The sequence below is a fragment of the Lepidochelys kempii genome, chromosome 21, assembly GCF_965140285.1.
Source record: "Lepidochelys kempii isolate rLepKem1 chromosome 21, rLepKem1.hap1, whole genome shotgun sequence".
Classification (NCBI taxonomy): Eukaryota; Metazoa; Chordata; order Testudines; family Cheloniidae; genus Lepidochelys; species Lepidochelys kempii.
In genome coordinates, this window is record NC_136400.1 from 17439478 (window position 1) to 17458032 (window position 18555).

Below are 18555 nucleotides of genomic sequence, written 5' to 3' on the forward strand. Positions count from 1 at the left end.
GGAGTGAAGTAGAATGTTTTCTTGTCACCAAAGTCAGCGCTCTGGACATGTGCAGGAAGCATATCCTCTGAGTAAGGAGATGCTATTTTTAAATATGGTCACTTTTGTGATGGTAACATTTTAAGGTGCTTCCATTCAGTATTTACTTATTGGAGATCGCTGATTTCTGTTTTTTCAATATAGTTCTTTGAATAGATAAATATTTTGGGGCTACAAATAAAGTGCCATGTTCTGTCTGGTTTTTATTAACCCTATTGGAGGCTTGTGCATAGGGGTGAAAGGAAGCAAATGAAAATTGAAGATTGCCTATTAGGGGAAAATTGCTGAATAGTGAGCTGTAGCTCACGAAAGTTTATGCTCAAATAAATTTGTTAATCTCTGAGGTGCCACAAGTCCTCCTTTTCACAGCGGCAGTCCCATTTCTTGAGTCATTTAAAATGAGCTAAAGAATCAAGTGTGAGGAACAACCTTGCATTTATTAGGGTGGAAGGTGGATTAGCTGATTTCTATATTTCATAATCAGTTGCTTTGTGAAGTTTGCAGTTCCAGTTAGAGACATGGTATAGCTCTGGTGTGTGTATTGATCTACTTAGCGTGTACTAAGTGAGCTTCTCTCATTTGTGTGGAAAATGTTACACTAAGATTTTTCAGTGTGCTGGCTGTGTTAGACTATATCAGCAAAAACAACGAGGAGTACTTGTGACCCCTTAAGAGACTAACAAATTTATTTGGGCATAAACCCACGAAGGCTTATGTTTTTACTAAGATTTCTGGTTTCCTAATGGGAGGCAGCCATGGGAATCCTAAGAGCAACATGTGTATTGCTTAACTTATTTTTCACCTGTATGAACTGTGTGAGGCACTGAGGTTCGTGGTTCTTTGTGTGCATAGAACATTTTTTTTGATTGGCTGTATGTGGTGATAAGTCTTCCTCCTTGAGGGTTTGTTCCTTTGTTAGTAAGTAGGAGTTTCAAAATGGGATTAGTAACCTTTTTGATACTAGTGGCACCTTAGAGACTAACCAATTTATTTGAGCATGAGCTCACGAAAGCTCATGCTTAAATAAATTGGTTAGTCTCTAAGGTGCCACAAGTACTCCTTTTCTTTTTGCGAATACAGACTAACACGGCTGTTACTCTGAAACCTTTTTGATACTGTGTACGTGGGGTTTTTTATGTGCCATGGTGCTGGAATACAGCTTACACTGAAATACCAAGGAATTTGCAATGATGTCAGCAGTTATGCCTGTACACAAGAGCCCTAAGTAATATACAGAAAAGCTGTCCAAATAATCAAAACACATAGCAATGTTCACACAGAGTGGAAGAGACTTTGAAAAGCATGAATGGTGGTTATGCACCTAATTTCTGTTGTCTTTCAGTGGCTGTTAATTGGCCTAACGGCAATTTGTGCTTTCAAAAATGTCTCGGTATAACTCATATTTTAAAAAAATCCGAGTTTAGTAAGGTCTCTGAATTAAAGGATTCTACAAAGATATTTGCTCTCTATGTATTTGGTAACATACAGCTAAAACAGATCAATCAATTGCTAGGATAAAATGCATGCTTTAGTCATTTCATTAAAATTTCAGAAAGCTAGATGAATCACATGTGAATTTTAAACAGTTTGAGATAGCATTTTTCTTTAAAAAATTAATATAAAAATGTCTAGGTTGAAGCAACGTAGCTCATTTCATTAAATTGTAAGAGACCTTTGGAGTGTTTAATAACTGGAGCAAGGCACTCAGTGCCGCTACAGAGTAGTTGAGAAGAAATGTTGCTTTATGTAAAGTCCAAACCCACTCTGTAATCATCTTTTTAAAATTCAGAAATACTTTGAATGAAGGTGAGAACACTCCATATACATCTTCCCAGCATCTCTTCAAATAAGTGGCCTAGTTTTGCTCTTCTCTGCAGAATTATGTAGGTTGGGAAAGCTCACATAGGCAAGGTCTAGTCATTTTCCCCTCCCTCAGTCTTTTAACAGAATCTTCAGTATTATGACACTTCTAAATTACTACATTGTTCAAAATGTGGGTTACACCATATCTCAGGATTCTAAATGCATTTGACTTCTTCCCCGCCCCTTTTGAAAAGAGTGATTCTAGAATTTTTGGACTAGCCTTTTTTCAGCTACACATCCTGTTACTACAGGCCCTTTTTGTTCTTCTGGGTTTCTACTTTTCTTTTTTGCAGTTGCTTTGGTTTTGCCCTTCTTGAGAGCAGCCCAGAACTGGAAGAAAAATAGGGTTCTAGGTTGTCTGGTCTTGCTCACTAAGCCCTTTCACAGCTGAATTATATAACTCTCTCACAAGAGACTATATAAGACTATATATATATATATACATATAAGACTCTCACAAGTCTTGGGAGACAGGCCAGTCCTTGCCTACAGACAGCCCCGCAACCTGAAGCAAATACTCACCAACAACCACATACCACACAACAGAACCACTAACCCAGGAACTTATCCTTGCAACAAAGCCCGTTGCCAATTGTGCCCACATATCTATTCAGGGGACACCATCACAGGGCCTAATAACATCAGCCACACTATCAGAGGCTCGTTCACCTGCACATCCACCAATGTGATCTATGCCATCATGTGCCAGCAATGCCCCTCTGCCATGTACATTGGTCAAACTGGACAGTCTCTACGTAAAAGAATAAATGGACACAAATCAGATGTCAAGAATTATAACATTCATAAACCAGTCGGAGAACACTTCAATCTCTCTGGTCACGCAATCACAGACATGAAGGTCGCTATCTTAAAACAAAAAAACTTCAAATCCAGACTCCAGCGAGAAACTGCTGAATTGGAATTCATTTGCAAATTGGATACTATTAATTTAGGCTTAAATAGAGACTGGGAGTGGCTAAGTCATTATGCAAGGTAGCCTGTTTCCTCTTGTTTTTTCCTACCCCCCCCCCCCCAGATGTTCTGGTTTAACTTGGATTTAAACCTGGAGAATGGTCAGTTTAGATGAGCTATTACCAGCAGGAGAGTGAGTTTGTGTGTGTATGGGGGTGGGGGGGATGTGAGAAAACCTTGATCTATGCAGGAAATAGCCCGACTTGATTATGTAAAGAGTTGTCACTTTGGATGGGCTAGCACCAGCAGGAGAGTGAATTTGTGTGGGGGGGTGGAGGGTGAGAAAACCTGGATTTGTGCTGGAAATGGCCCACCTGTTGATCACTTTAGATAAGCTATTACCAGCAGGACAGTGGGGTGGGAGGAGGTATTGTTTCATGATTTCTGTGTGTATATAAAGTCTGCTGCAGTTTCCACGGTAAACATCTGATGAAGTGAGCTGTAGCTCACGAAAGCTCATGCTCAAATAAATTGGTTAGTCTCTAAGGTGCCACAAGTACTCCTTTTCTTTTTGCGAATACAGACTAACACGGCTGTTCCTCTGAAATAACCATATTTGCATTTCTGTAGCACCTTTCATACAAGGGTGTCCAATTACTTTACAAATAATGCTTGTTTCGCAACCCTGCCTGTTAGGTAGCAATGTGTTACACCAATTTTAGACATAAGGAAATGTGAGAAGCGTAGTGACTTGCCCAAGATCACACAAGACCTTGTCTGCACTAGGTAATTGTCCTCTTGCTGACTTACTGTTAATGGGTCTTTTTGAACCAGTGCTGAAAATGGCTTTAACTGGTGGTGGACACCAGTCTTCAGCAACATTATAGAAAACATTGTTGACATCTATTGTCGACAGCTGATCAGTCTCCTAGCATATGGGAGACTGTGGAGAACCTGTGGGAGAGTAGGGAATAGAATCAAGGAGTCCTTGCTCAGACCTCTGCTCTAGACAACACTCCCTCCTTTCTATTAGTTTGTAACCAGTTCCTCCAAGAAAATGCTACTGTGCAGGAACAGACATACAATTTAGCTGCCGTATAATTCTATCGGATTTTCCTGTGATGATGAGCAGCAAAGTGTGGGAGGGTATGGAAATTGTATGTTTTTTACCTACTCAGTGTAACTCCTACCATGTGCTGTAAGTATGGCCCTTCATTTTCAGTTTTTGTTTTATTTAATTTTTCCTGGGAATTTATCAGTGTCTATTACCACAACAACAAAAACAGGTGAAAATGTGTGTGAAAAACTATTTATTTTTGGGGGAGTAAATATCAAGGTTTATTTTGGTGTATGGAAAGTATTCAGTAGATTAATGCTTTGAATTCCATTCATCAGTGTGGTTTGCTGCAGAACTAAAACAGAACAAAACCTGAGTTTAAGAAAACAATGTATCTCTAATCCACAAATAAAACTTTTTATTTGAATAAATAGTTTATTATTGTAGACTTAGAAGTATTAGCCTATAAATATTTACATTTAATAATTGGGTCACACCATTTGCAGCACATACACTCAACTTCATCCTTTTCTCATTTTGTGTTTTTAAAACTTTTGAATAATTCCTTGAGTTCTGAAACTTATTCCAATACAGATTTTTGTTTTCTTTCCATTTTAGTGTGTCAGATCTTTAAATCGTTACCTGCTAACAACTTGAAATGTGGATGTGGTGAACATCAGATTCATCAGTATTTTCAGATGCGCACGCACTTCAGAGCTTGCGTGTGAGCCTGTTTGTTGTGTGTATCTTCTAAACTAATACATAGCCTTCCTTCAACAGGCAGCTTTGCATATACTAATATATTATCGTAATACAGATATCTCATGCAATATATTATGTTCCTAATAAAACAAGTTTATTATATTTGAATGACACAAGAGTATGGTGAAGATTGGAAAAAACTGAATACTTTTTGTAAAACCTGTGAAATTTTCAGTAAAAATGGGTTTATACTGAAAATGAAGGGGCTTAGCTGTAAGTTATGCCATACTGTACATTTCAACACTTTAAATTTACTGTATTGCTGCTTTTTTTAGGAAAAAAAGCGTTCATGCAATATCAAGTGACAAATACATTACTGGCTGTAGAAGGCAGTTCCATTGTTGAATCCAGTCAGTATCACTTCTCTGAATGGAACATTCTGCTAGATGGCATCTTTGCCAACGCATCCCGTTTGAACTGTTCATACATAACATGCATTTTACCCGTCTTTTTTCCCCCTAATTCCGTGGTACTTGAACATAATTTAAAAACACATACAAAATAATTGAAACAGAAGCCCATCCTAAAAAACCCTGACCTACGTAACCAGTTAACCAAAGAGACATCCTACAAAACACCCCCCACCTTCTCTAGGGACCTGAGCCACCAGTTATTTCTTAGCCCTTCCCTGAGCTCAAGGTAACAGGCTTTGTGTTGTGCCATGAAGTTCAACAAGTTTGGGCTATTTCTGACCAAAGGGCTGGAGGATGAATTCCAAGGGTGAGGGCCATTCGTTGAAAATGCCTTGCCACTACTTCCATGTAAACTAGGAAGTCAAGTGCTTTAGTGCCACAGCTGATCAGCTCTGGACAGTACCTCAAAAACAGGGTGTCTAGGGTTTCACAGGGCAAAATTCTCAAACTCCGCCTAAAACTGGAGGGCAGACAGTGGAAATTACAGTGCACTAATGTAACAAGGTCATCTAATACAAGTTGGGTTTCTATACAATACCTAAATCTCAACCCAGATTGTGAGGAGGCTTGTCTAAGGCATTCTGTTTCATGAAAGTTCTTCTTACACCTCCAGAACTTCGTTGAGTGACCCAGGGAATTGTCATGTCCCCTCCATATTCTCTCTTCCACCCTCTCCCGCCAAAAGAGCTGAAGTATTTACCTACAAAACATTTACTCAGTCATCACAGTGTGAAAGGCTTTAATCCTCTTGAGGTTGAGGAGAAAGCCCTGATCCATCAGGCTATCTGCCAGTCAGAGTAAATCTGCTGTCAGAGACTTTATGGCATAAGAATAAAAAAAGTGGTGATCTGTGAGCTTTGGAATGAGACTTGTGCCCTGGTGCTTTTTAGTCTTCTCTCTTGCTTCTTGGGTCATCTGTAGACCATTTGTGTGGAAGAGCTAAGATGGACATTTCTGGGGTCATCATCATATTAATAGCTGAGGACAAACAATTTGTAAAGTACTGCTTAACCATTGGTAGATCGATATTTCCTGCCCCTCAGAAGCTTTCTGAGCATGCTTGCTCCATTAATCTTCGAGGCATAGCATCAAACAGGTTTTGTTCAACTAGAAAGGGGTGCCCCAAAGACAAGTCCTCTTCTCTGTAAGTTAAACAAATTGCTACCAAGTTAATCCCCTGACAGAAAGCATTTTATATTCCTTGTGTATGTAAGATTCAAAAGCAATCTCATAATGATTTTAAAAGTGTCTACAATTTAAATATTTACAGGTAGTTGGTATGCATTCTGTTCTATAGTGACTTTGCTATGTCCCATTTCATAAGTAGTACAATGGGGACATTCCTGTTGCATCCAACTTCCTCAATTTTTAATGTCATAACTTTCTGCTGTTTGCATCTGATTTCTAATCTTATTTCAGTGGTTAAACTGGTCACAACCCCCAGATTGGCTCGTGAAAGATAATCCGGGTGGGGAAGGTCACAAGCACGGAACGCTTCATTAGTCTGTGGCCATTACACTGGGATGCTGTAAGAGTGCTCATGTAGCCATGTTATGCCAATGGGAGAGTGCTCTCCTGTTGATATAATAGCTACCACCGATCATTGAGCTGGTTTTATGTCCACAGGAGAGCTTTTCCTGCCAACATAGCGCTGTGCACACGAGAGCTTATACCAGCAAAACATAGGTCACTCAGGGGTATGGTTTTTTCACACCCCTGAGTGACAAAAATTTTGCCAACATGAGCGCTAGCGTAAACATGGCCTAAAGCAAAGAAAATCTCCCTCCTTTTCACACCATGCCCTAGTACCTTTTTAAGATCAAGTCTTCTGTCTGCTCTTATGACAGACACAAATTATATAGGCTTAGCAATGCATTGATGATTTTGATGCCATTTATTATAAAAATAGAGTAAAAAAATAAGGGGCTTGTGTCATAAATATAAAGGGAAGGGTAAACCCCTTTGAAATCCCTCCTGGCCAGGGGAAAGCTCCTCTCACCTGTAAAGGGTTAAGAAGCTAAAGGTAACCTCGCTGGCACCTGACCAAAATGACCAATGAGGAGACAAGATACTTTCAAAAGCTGGGAGGAGGGAGAGAAACAAAGGGTCTGTGTCTGTCTGTATGCTGGGTCTTTGCTGGGGATAGACCAGGAATGGAGTCTTAGAACTTTTAGTAAGTAATCTAGCTAGGTATGTGTTAGATTATGATTTCCTTAAATGGCTGAGAAAAGAATTGTGCTGAATAGAATAACTATTTCTGTCTGTAAAAAGAAAAGGAGGACTTGTGGCACCTTGTGTATCTTTTTTGTAACTTAAGGTTTTGCCTAGAGGGGTTCTCTATGTTTTTTAATCTAATTACCCTGTAAGATATCTACCATCCTGATTTTACAGGGGGGATTTCTTTATTTCTATTTACTTCTATTTTTTATTAAAAGTCTTCTTGTAAAAAACTGAATGTTTTTTCATTGTTCTCAGATCCAAGGGTTTGGGTCTGTGGTCACCTATGCAAATTGGTGAGGCTTTTTATCCAACATTTCCCAGGAAAGGGGGGGTGCAAGTGTTGGGAGGATTGTTCATTGTTCTTAAGATCCAAGGATCTGGGTCTGTAGTCACCTAGGCAAATTGGTGAGGCTTTTTACCAAACCTTGTCCAGGAAGTGGGGTGCAAGGTTTTGGGAAGTATTTTGGGGGGAAGGACGCGTCCAAACAGCTCTTCCTCAGTAACCAGTATTAGTTTGGTGGTGGTATAGCGGCCAGTCCAAGGACAACGGGTGGAATATTTTGTACGTTGGGGAAGTTTTGACCTAAGCTGGTAAAGATAAGCTTAGGAGGTTTTTCATGCAGGTCCCCACATCTGTACCCTAGAGTTCAGAGTGGGGGAGGAACCTTGACAGCTTGTGAATTTTTTTTACCTCAAATGAGGGGTTGCCAACCTGAAAAGATTGAGAATAACTGCTTTATTAGATAGGCTGTTACTCTGAAACCTTTCTTTTTGCTTTATTTGATCTGGCTGTCAGAGTATGAGTGTATGTGACTACTACATATGGCATGTTTAGGTTACTTCAAGAATGAATATTTTTAATTTAGTTCTTATGTCATTCAATAGAAAAAAGCCTTTGTAAAAGGACATTAAGAGGAAGACTTTAGTCATATGATTGGGTAGATGTTTGAAGTGCTTCCAACTAAAAGATTGACTAGGGAATGCTGCAACATTTTAGTCCCTTTCATTCTCCTGCATATTTAAGTATGACAGCAGGGCTTGATGTAAACCTGTGTAGGTGAGAAAGAGGTAGCTAAAGCAGTTTACCTGGGAGATGTTTGTTTGCTCGCTCTTTTGTCAAACAATATGTTTAGTGCTTTTCATGACTATTATCAATAGGTGTTTTGTGCTCCATGTTGGTAACATGGGTTTAATGAGCTTTAAATGCTCCCAAGGCTGTAGTGTGAAGTGCTGCAAAAACAACTACAAAACAAAAAGGCAAGGATGATGGTGGTATTATGCATAGTTCAAGATATGTAGAAGTGGTCTCTAATGCTTTAGTTGTATTAAAAAAATCTTTCTCTGGAGAGGAAATGAGACCCTGCTGAGATTTTGCGAGCTTATGGATTTGCTGTTATCGACCAGGGACATAACTGTGCTCGTGCAAGCCCCTAGTATAGATGGATACAGCTAGTATTTGCACTGGTGGAGCTTATGCCAGTTGGCCACTGATGGCTGGAATTAGAGCAAACCCTGGTGTGGATAAGGCCCTGAAATCCCACGCACTTGAGTAATAAGGCTTTGAGCAATCTATCAGGTTTGTGAAGGCCATTCTTTACGTTTGGGCTTAATTTTGTGTGCTGAAGATGTGCTCCATTGTCAATATTCATGTGGAAACTAACAATTCTGCTATAAATCAAGTTTTATCTATTTTCTACTACTATCTGTTGGATTCAATCTTCTTGCTGCCCATACCTAATCATTATGGTGTGTTGCTAGTGATGGTTAGTAACAAGTTCATACTGCTTCAGTGATGAATGCTGCAATTTGAATAATATTGCACATAGTTTTTGAATGCAGAGAGCCTTCCAGCATAATCAAATATCCTGTTTTTGCTGATATGCTCATAGGCTATAAAGGGAATAAGCAACTTTACTATGTTGCAGAACTTTAGAGTGATCCTCTGAGAATCATGGAAGACTATCTACATCGGAGATCCTGTCTAACTGTAAAGCTGAACTGGTTACAACACAATTGTTCCTTAACCCCATTACAACATGGCCAACAAGTTGTAATGGAGCTAAGACCTTACTTTATTCCCGTAACCATGTTGAAACCTCTAGGCTACAACTTTTAGTGCTTTTATAGCTGAATCTGGAGATGGACAGTTCTGATCCAGTTCCGAGAATTGGTTAAAGCAGTTCCACAGAAGACTTAGGTTTGAATTAGGGATAATGCATCTTGTTTAGACACCCACCCACCCCAAAATAATTAGTTTCCTCTTCTGCAGTTTATCTAAAAATCTATTTATAATGTTAATTCCATATACCAATATTTCTTTGCCTGACCTTTAGTTAGAGAGTAGGTTCTCTAGTCCACCCTTGTATTTTCTAATTGCTAAATCAAGTTTCCTAATCTGTAATGTCCTGATATGTCTGTTGCCTTTTTTGAAAGGCTTCTGTGGATTTTACTTAAACATTATGAAAGGTCACAAGTTGTAATATTTTTCACCATGTATAAAGTGTAAATTTTATCTATATCTTTGAATTCAGCATTTTTCTGCTTCCCATTGGCCACCCTGTCTTAAAGTGACCTCATTTGTGAAATAGTATTACATGGAACTCTTAAATAAGTTTCTAGCCTGTTTTTATGCTGCCCTGGACAGATTGGCTCTTGTTCCATTTAGTTTATTTGGGTTTTTTTTGATTGGCAGGCATGACCATTGCGCTCAAATATAATACACAATAACTATGCCAAGTACTTCCCAGTTTTCCTACAGGGCACCCTCTCAAGTATAATGTCAAAAGCCTTGAGGCAGTTGTTACACATTCAGTCCCTTAAGTAAAAAGTAGGTTAATAAAACAGTGCCATGAACATTTTAAATGCCCAAAAGTAACAGTATTTTGAATGTTAACTTTAATGTCTTTGATACATATACAGTGTAATGGTTCCATAACCTGGTTTGTGCAATTAAAATTGAGATGGATTGGATGACCTAATACTATATTGCTATATTTAACTTCTGTGCCTAATATTAACTCTAATTACTTTGCTGCTGTGAATTTTCAATGTGTTATATGAACTTAAATTATTGTATTTAATTTCCTATCTTTGAAAAATCTGTTTCCTGCAGAAATAAATGCACATGATTATCTGCTTCAATAGTTAGTAATAGGGGAGATGCACAAACTGTTTGCATTGGGCCATCTTTTAACCTAACGCTTTTACAGAAGAGGAGGCGGTGTCTTGTTATCCCACAAGAGGTGGATGTAATATTTTTGCCTTTGGCTTCTGACTTAAGAGGCTATCTGACTTAGAGATATGTTGGTGTGATGAATGCATCCTGTTATATTGTGATTAACTTCCTTCCTTCGTAACAACCTCAGCTTTTAATGGAGCAGCATGGGTGTTAGTTTGACACAGTGGCCATATGATTAGCCCTTTTTCTAAGGGTATGTCTACACTACAAAATTAGGTCGAATTTATAGAAGTTGGTTTTTTAGATATCGTTTTTATATAATCGATTGTGTCCCCCCACACAATCCTCTAAGTGCATTAAGTGCACTAACTCGGCGGAGTGCTTCCACAGTACCGAGGCTAGCATCGACTTCCGGAATGTTGCACTTTGGGTAGCTGTCCCACAGTTCCTGCAATCTCCGCAGGAGCCAACTGGGGGGGGAGCTTTTCTTGACCTGCTGCTCACAAACTGGGAAGAATTAGTGGGGGAAGCAAAAGTGGACGAGAATTTGGGAGGCAGTGACCATGAGTTGGTTGAGTTCAGGATCCTGACACAAGGAAGAAAGGTAAGCAGCAGGATACGGACCCTGGACTTCAGGAAAGCAGACTTCGACTCCCTCGGGGAACGGATGGGTAGGATCCCCTGGGGGACTAACATGAAGGGGAAAGGAGTCTGGGAGAGCTGGCTGTATTTCAAGGAATCCCTGTTGAGGTTACAGGGACAAACCATCCCGATGTGTCGAAAGAATAGTAAATATGGCAGGCCACTAGCTTGGCTTAACGGTGAAATCCTAGTGGATCTTAAACATAAAAAAGAAGCTTACAAGAAGTGGAAGGTTGGACATATGACCAGGGAAGAGTATAAAAATATTGCTCGGGCATGTAGGAATGAAATCAGGAGGGCCAAATCGCACCTGGAGCTGCAGCTAGCAAGAGATGTCAAGAGTAACAAGAAGGGTTTCTTCAGGTATGTTGGCAACAAGAAGAAAGCCAAGGAAAGTGTGGGCCCCTTAATGAATGAGGGAGGCAACCTAGTGACAGAGGATGTGGAAAAAGCTAATGTACTCAATGCTTTTTTTGCCTCTGTCTTCATGAACAAGGTCAGCTCCCAGACTGCTGCGCTGGGCATCACAGCATGGGGAGTAGATGGCCAGCCCTCTGTGGAGAAAGAGGTGGTTAGGGACGATTTAGAAAAGCTGGACGTGCACAAGTCCATGGGGCCGGACGAGTTGCATCCGAGAGTGCTAAAGGAATTGGCAGCTGTGATTGCAGAGCCATTGGCCATTATCTTTGAAAACTTGTGACGAACAGGGGAAGTCCCGGATGACTGGAAAAAGGCTAATGTAGTGCCAATCTCTAAAAAAGGGAAGAAGGAGGATCCTGGAAACTACAGGCAAGTCAGCCTCACCTCAGTCCCCGGAAAAATCATGGAGTAGGTCCTCAAAGAATCAATCCTGAAGCACTTACATGAGAGGAACGTGATCAGGAACAGTCAGCATGGATTCACCAAGAGCAAGTCATGCCTGACTAATCTAATCGCCTTCTATGATGAGATTACTGGTTCTGTGGATGAAGGGAAAGCAGTGGATGTATTGTTTCTTGACTTTAGCAAAGCTTTTGACACGGTCTCCTACAGTATTCTTGTCAGCAAGTTAAAGAACTATGGGCTGGATGAATGCACTATAAGGTGGGTAGAAAGTTGGCTAGATTGTCAGGCTCAACGGGTAGTGATCAATGGCTCCATGTCTAGTTGGCAGCCGGTATCAAGTGGAGTGCCCCAGGGGTCGGTCCTGGGGCCGGTTTTGTTCAATATCTTCATAAATGATCTGGAGGATGGTGTGGATTGCACTCTCAGCAAATTTGCGGATGATACTAAACTAGGAGGAGTGGTAGATACGCTGGAGGGCAGGGATAGGATACAGAGGGACCTAGACAAATTGGAGGATTGGGCCAAAAGAAATCTGATGAGGTTCAATAAGGATAAGTGCAGGGTCTTGCACTTAGGATGGAAGAACCCAATGCACCGCTACAGACTAGGGACCGAATGGCTAGGCAGCAGTTCTGCGGAAAAGGACCTAGGGGTGACAGTGGACGAGAAGCTGGATATGAGTCAGCAGTGTGCCCTTGTTGCCAAGAAGGCCAATGGCATTTTGGAATGTATAAGTAGGGGCATAACGAGCAGATCGAGGGACGTGATCGTCCCCCTCTATTCGGCATTGGTGAGGCCTCATCTGGAGTACTGTGTCCAGTTTTGGGCCCCACACTACAAGAAGGATGTGGAAAAATTGGAAAGAGCCCAGTGAAGGGCAACAAAAATGATTAGGGGTCTGGAACACATGACTTATGAGGAGAGGCTGAGGGAACTGGGATTGTTTAGTCTGCAGAAGAGAAGAATGAGGGGGGATTTGATAGCTGCTTTCAACTACCTGAGAGGTGGTTCCAGAGAGGATGGTTCTAGACTATTCTCAGTGGTGGAAGAGGACAGGACAAGGAGTAATGGTCTCAAGTTGCAGTGGGGGAGGTTTAGGTTGGATATTAGGAAAAACTTATTCACTAGGAGGGTGGTGAAACAGTGGAATGCGTTACCTAGGGAGGTGGTGGAATCTCCTTCCTTAGAAGATTTTAAGGTCAGGCTTGACAAAGCCCTGGCTGGGATGGTTTAATTGGGGATTGGTCTTGCTTTGAGCCGGGGGTTGGACTAGATGACCTCCTGAGGTCCCTTCCAACCCTGATATTCTATGATTCCGCTGCTCATTGGAATTCTGGGTTGAGATCCCAATGCCTGATGGGGCAAAAAACTTTGTCGTGTGTGGTTCTGGGTACATGTCATCAGGCCCTCCATCACTCAGTGAAAGCAACGGCAGACAATCGTTTCCCACCTTTTTTCCTGAGTTACCTGTGCAGATGCCATACCACGGCATCCATGGAGCCCGCTCAGCTCACTGTCACCGTATGTCTCCTGGGTGCTGGCAGACGCAGTATTGCATTGCTTCATAGCAGTAGCAACTCATTGCCTTGTGGCAGCAGACGGTGCAATAGGCCTGAAAACCATCGTCATCATGTCTGAGGTGCTCCTGGCTGCCTCGGTAAGGTCGGTCAGGAGCACCTGGGCAGACATGGGTGCAGGGACTAAATTAGGAGTGACTCGACCAGGTCATTCTCTTTAGTCCTGCAGGCAGTCCTATTGCACCATCTCCTGCTGGGCAGGCAGGAGATGAGGATGGCTAGCAGTCCTACTGCACCGTCTGCTGCCAGCCAAAGATCTAAAGGATAGACGGAGTGGATCAAAATAAGAAATAGACCAGATTTGTTTTGTATTCATTTGCTCCCACCTCCGTCCCTCCATGAAATCAACGGCTGACAATTGTTTTGGTGAGGTCTGTCAGGGGCACCTTGAAAACTTTAATGGAGATTCAGTCCTGCCTGAAATACCAGAGGGAGGGATAGCTTAGTGGGTTGAGCATTGGCCTGCTAAACCCAGGTTTTTGAGTTCCATCTTTGAGGGGGCCATTCTGTGTGACAGTTTTTGTTTCTCCTTGATGTAAAGCCACCCCCTTTGTTTGTTTTAATTCCCTGTAAGCCATGTCGTCAGTTGCCCCTCCCTCCGTCAGAAAATTGTTCCGCGCCTTTTTTCTGTGCAGATGCCATACCATGGTAAGGATGGAGCACGCTCAGATCACTTTGGCAATTAGGAGCACATTAAACACCATGCGCATTATCCAGCAGTATATGCTGTACCAGAACCTGGCAAAGCGAAACTGGGCGAGTAGGTGACGTCAGCGCGGTGACGAGAGTGATGAGGACATGGACACAGACTTCTCTCAAAGCACGGGCCCAGGCAATGTGGGCATCATGGTGCTAATGGGGCAGGTTCATGCGGTGGAGCCCTGATTCTGTGCCCGGGAAACAAGCACAGACTGGTGGGACCACATAGTGTTGCAGTTCTGGGACGATTCCCAGTGGCTGCGAAACTTTCACATGCGTAAGGGCACTTTCATGGATCTTTGTGACTTGTTTTCTCCTGCCCTGAGGTGCAAGAATACCAAGATGAGAGCAGCCCTCACAGTTGAGAAGCGAGTGGGGATAGCCCTGTGGAAGCTTGCAACGACAGACAGCTACCAGTCAGTCAGGAATCAATTTGGAGTGGGCAAATCTACTGTGGGGGCTGCTGTGATGCAAGTAGCCAATGCAATCAAAGATCTGCTGATTTCAAGGGTAGTGACCCTGGGAAATGTGCAGGTCATAGGGAATCCCATTGCAGCAAAGCCATCCACTAACTGTGGTGGCGCCATAGACGGAATCCATATCCCTATCTTGGCACCGGAGCACCAAATTGGCGAGTACATAAACCGCAAGGGGTACTTTTCAGTAGTGCTGCAAGCACTGGTGGATCACAAGGGATGTTTCACCAACATCAACGTGGGATGACTAGGAAAGGTACATGACGCTCGCATCTTTAGGAACGCGGGGCTCTTTGAGCAGTTGCAAGAAGGAGCTTATTTCCCAGACCAGAAAATAACCCTTGGGGATGTTGAAATGCCTATAGTTCTCCTTGGGGACCCAGCCTACACCTTAATTCCATGGCTCATAAAGCCGTACACAGGCAGCCTGGACAGTAGTCAGGAGCTGTTCAACTACAGGCTGAGCAAGTGCAGAATGGTGGTAGAATGTGCATTTGGACATTTAAAAGTGCGCTGGCGCAGTTTACTGACTCAGTTAGACCTCAGTGAAACCAATATTCCCATTGTTGTTACTGCTTGCTGTGCACTCCACGATATCTGTGAGAGTAAGGGGGAGACGTTTATGGCGGGGTGAGAGGTTGAGGCAAATCGCCTTGCCGCTGGTTACGCGCAGCTAGACACCAGGGTGGTTAAAAGAGCACAGGAGGGCGCGGGGTGCATCAGAGAAGCTTTGAAAACCAGTTTCATGACTGGCCAGGCTACGGTGTGAAAGTTTTGTTTGTTTGTTCTTGATGAAACCCCCCGCCCCTTGGTTCACTCTACTTCCCTGTAAGCTAACCACCCTCCCCTCCTCCCTTCGATTACCACTTGCAGAGGCAATAAAGTCATTGTTGCTTCACATTCATGCATTCTTTATTAATTCATCACACAAATAGGGGGATGACTGCCATGGTAGCCCGGGAGGGGTGGTGGAGGAGAGAAGCACTAGGAGGGGTGGTGGAGGAGGAAAGGACAAGGCCACACAGCACTTCAAAAGTTTAAAACTTATTGAATGCCAGCCTTCTGTTGCTTGGGCAATCCTCTGGGGTGGAGTGGCTGGAGGGCTCCCCACCGCTTTCTTGGGCGTCTGGGTGAGGAGGCTATGGAACTTGGGGAGGAGGGTGGTTGGTTACACAGGGGCTGTAGCGGCGGTCCGTGCTCCTGCTGCCTTTCCTGCAGCGCAACCGTATGCTGGAGCATATTGATCCTCCAGAAGCCTCAGCACTGAATCCTGCCTCCTCTCATCATGCTGCTGCCACCTTTCAGCTTCAGCCCTCTCTTCATCCCGCTACTTACTCTCTTCAGCCTGCCACCTCTCCTCCCAGTCATTTTGTGCTTTCCTGCACTGTGACATTGTCTGCCTCCACACATTCGTCTGTGCTCTGTCAGTGGGGGAGGACTGCATGAGCTCAGAGAACATTTCATCGTGAGTGCGGTTTTTTTCGCCTTCTAATCTTCACTAGCCTCTGGGAAGGAGAGGATCCTGTGGTCCTTGAAACACATGCAATTGGTGGAGGGGAAAAAAAAGGGACAGTGGTATTTAAAAAGACACATTTTATAGAACAATGGGTACACTCTCTCATGGTAAACCTTGCTGTTAACATTACATACATAGCACATGTGCTTTCATTCCAAGGTCGCATTTTACCTCCCCCACCATGTGGCTAGCCCCTCTCCCCTCCCCATGGCTAACAGCGGGGAACATTTCTGTTCAGCCACAGACAAACAGCCCAGCAGGAACGGGCACCTCTGAATGTCCCCTTAAGAAAAGCACCCTATTTCAACCAAGTGAGCATGAATGATATCACTCTCCTGAGGATAACAGAGAGATAAAGAACGGATGTTGTATGAACGCCAGCAAACATACCCTGCAATGCTTTGTTCTACAATGATTCCCGAGTACGTGCTACTGGCCTGGAGTGGTAAAGTGTCCTACCAGGGAATAAGGCTGCCCTCCCCAGAAACCTTTTGCAAAGGCTTTGGGAGTACATCCAGGAGAGCTGCGAATGCCAGGGCAAATTAATCATTAAACATGCTTGCTTTTAAACCATGTATATTATTTTAAAAGGTACACTCACCAGAGGTCCCTTCTCCGCCTGGTGGGTCCGGGAGGCAGCCCTGGGTGGGTTCGGGGGGTACTGGCTCCAGGTCCAGGGTGAGAAACAGTTCCTGCCTGTTGGGAAAACCAGTTTCTCCACTTGCTTACTGTGAGCTATCTACAACCTCATCATCATCTTCCTTGTCCCCAAAACCTGCTTCCATCTCCATTGAAGGAGTCAAACAACATAGCTGGGGTAGTGGTGGCTGAACCCCCTAGAATGGCATGCAGCTCATCATAGAAGTGGCATGCTTGGGGCTCTGACCCGGAGCGACTGTTTGCCTCTCTGGTTTTCTGGTAGGCTTGCCTCAGCTCCTTAAGTTTCACGCGACACTGCTTCAGGTCCCTGTTATGGCCTCTCTCCTTCATGCACTGGGAGATTTTGACAAATGTTTTGACATTTCGAAAACTGGAACGGAGTTCTGATAGCACGGATTCCTCGCCCCATACAGCGATCAGATCCCGTACCTCCCGTTGGCTCCATGCTGGAGCTCTTTTGCGATTCTGGGACTCGGTCATGGTCACCTCTGCTGATGAGCTCTTCACTCCCCTGCAGCTTGCCACGCTGGCCAAACAGGAAATGAAACTCAAAAGTTCGCGGGCCTTTTCCTGTCTACCTGGCCAGTGCATCTGAGTTGAGAGTGCTGTCCAGAGCGGTCACAATGGGGCACTCTGGGATAGCTCCTGGAGGCCAATACCGTCTAATTGCATCCACAGTACCCCAAATTCGACCTGGCAAGGCCGATTTCAGCGCTAATCCCCTTGTCAGGGGTGGAGTAAGGAAATTGATTTTAAGAGCCCTTTAAGTCGGGGGAAAAAAAGGGCTTCGTTGTGTGGATGGGTGCGGGTTAAATCGATTAAATGCTGCTAAATTCGATCTCCACTCTTATTGTAGGCCAGGGCTAATTGACAGTAGGTCTGGCTATCTGACCTGCTTTGCTCTCTTCCTGATGGCCTCACTTCCTCTTCCCTCGACCTTGTCTGCTTTAGCTGCAGTCCTTAAGTAGCACATGGTTTCTAGTTCTGTCATGGAAGAGTTTATAGCAAGTCACACTGATTCTAAACGCTGTCATTGATTTAGAGAAAAGAATGCTGCTTCTAAACCTTCAAGTATTTTGGGGACTTAAACCTGGAAAGTAGTGTACTAGAAAGTGTAAGCCTTTCTGTGTGTGAAGGGAAGTATTCAAGTTCAGTTGCTGGGGAGAAACATCAAATAAGGGATGAGAAAGGGAGATAACATCCCTTTGGGTCTGAAGACTTGACTTAAGTTGCTCCCACTCCAGTCATAACTTTTCTTCAGCTACTGTCGAAAGACACACATTACTCTCCAGAGTTATTGGAAATCTTGTTACAGAAATATAAGGCTGACTTTGGTCTCCCTTAGCATACCAGAAGAAAGATTGTGCATTTTAGATCGTGCGTGTGGCCTGTGACCAAAGCAGGGGAATTTGACAAAATTTGAGGCAAATAAAATAAGCTGTTTCTCACCTATGGACCTTAGAGGAAAAATGATGCCATGAATTTTTTAAAAAGTCTAGCACTTGACCTCTTAACTCCAATACAACTAGGCCTTGACATTTCAGATTTATTTAGGAGCCCTTGATGAAATGGAATGCATAGGATTATTCATGCAAAAGTTTATTCATGGTGGAAATAGGAACCTATGAACATTTTGTCAACTTTCAGTGAACTTCACCAAATTTTCCAAAGGTTGCCGCGTCTGCCCCTTTCTGGAATGGTCTGGCGCACTTTGCA

The 18555-nt window shown here is 43.1% G+C and overlaps 1 protein-coding gene across 1 annotated transcript in view; it reads left to right on the forward strand.

Moving 5' to 3' along the window:
• The window catches only part of GNAI3 (G protein subunit alpha i3), a 53588-nt gene that overhangs the window by 1009 nt on the left and 34024 nt on the right, over positions 1–18555 (forward strand). The window lies entirely within an intron of this gene.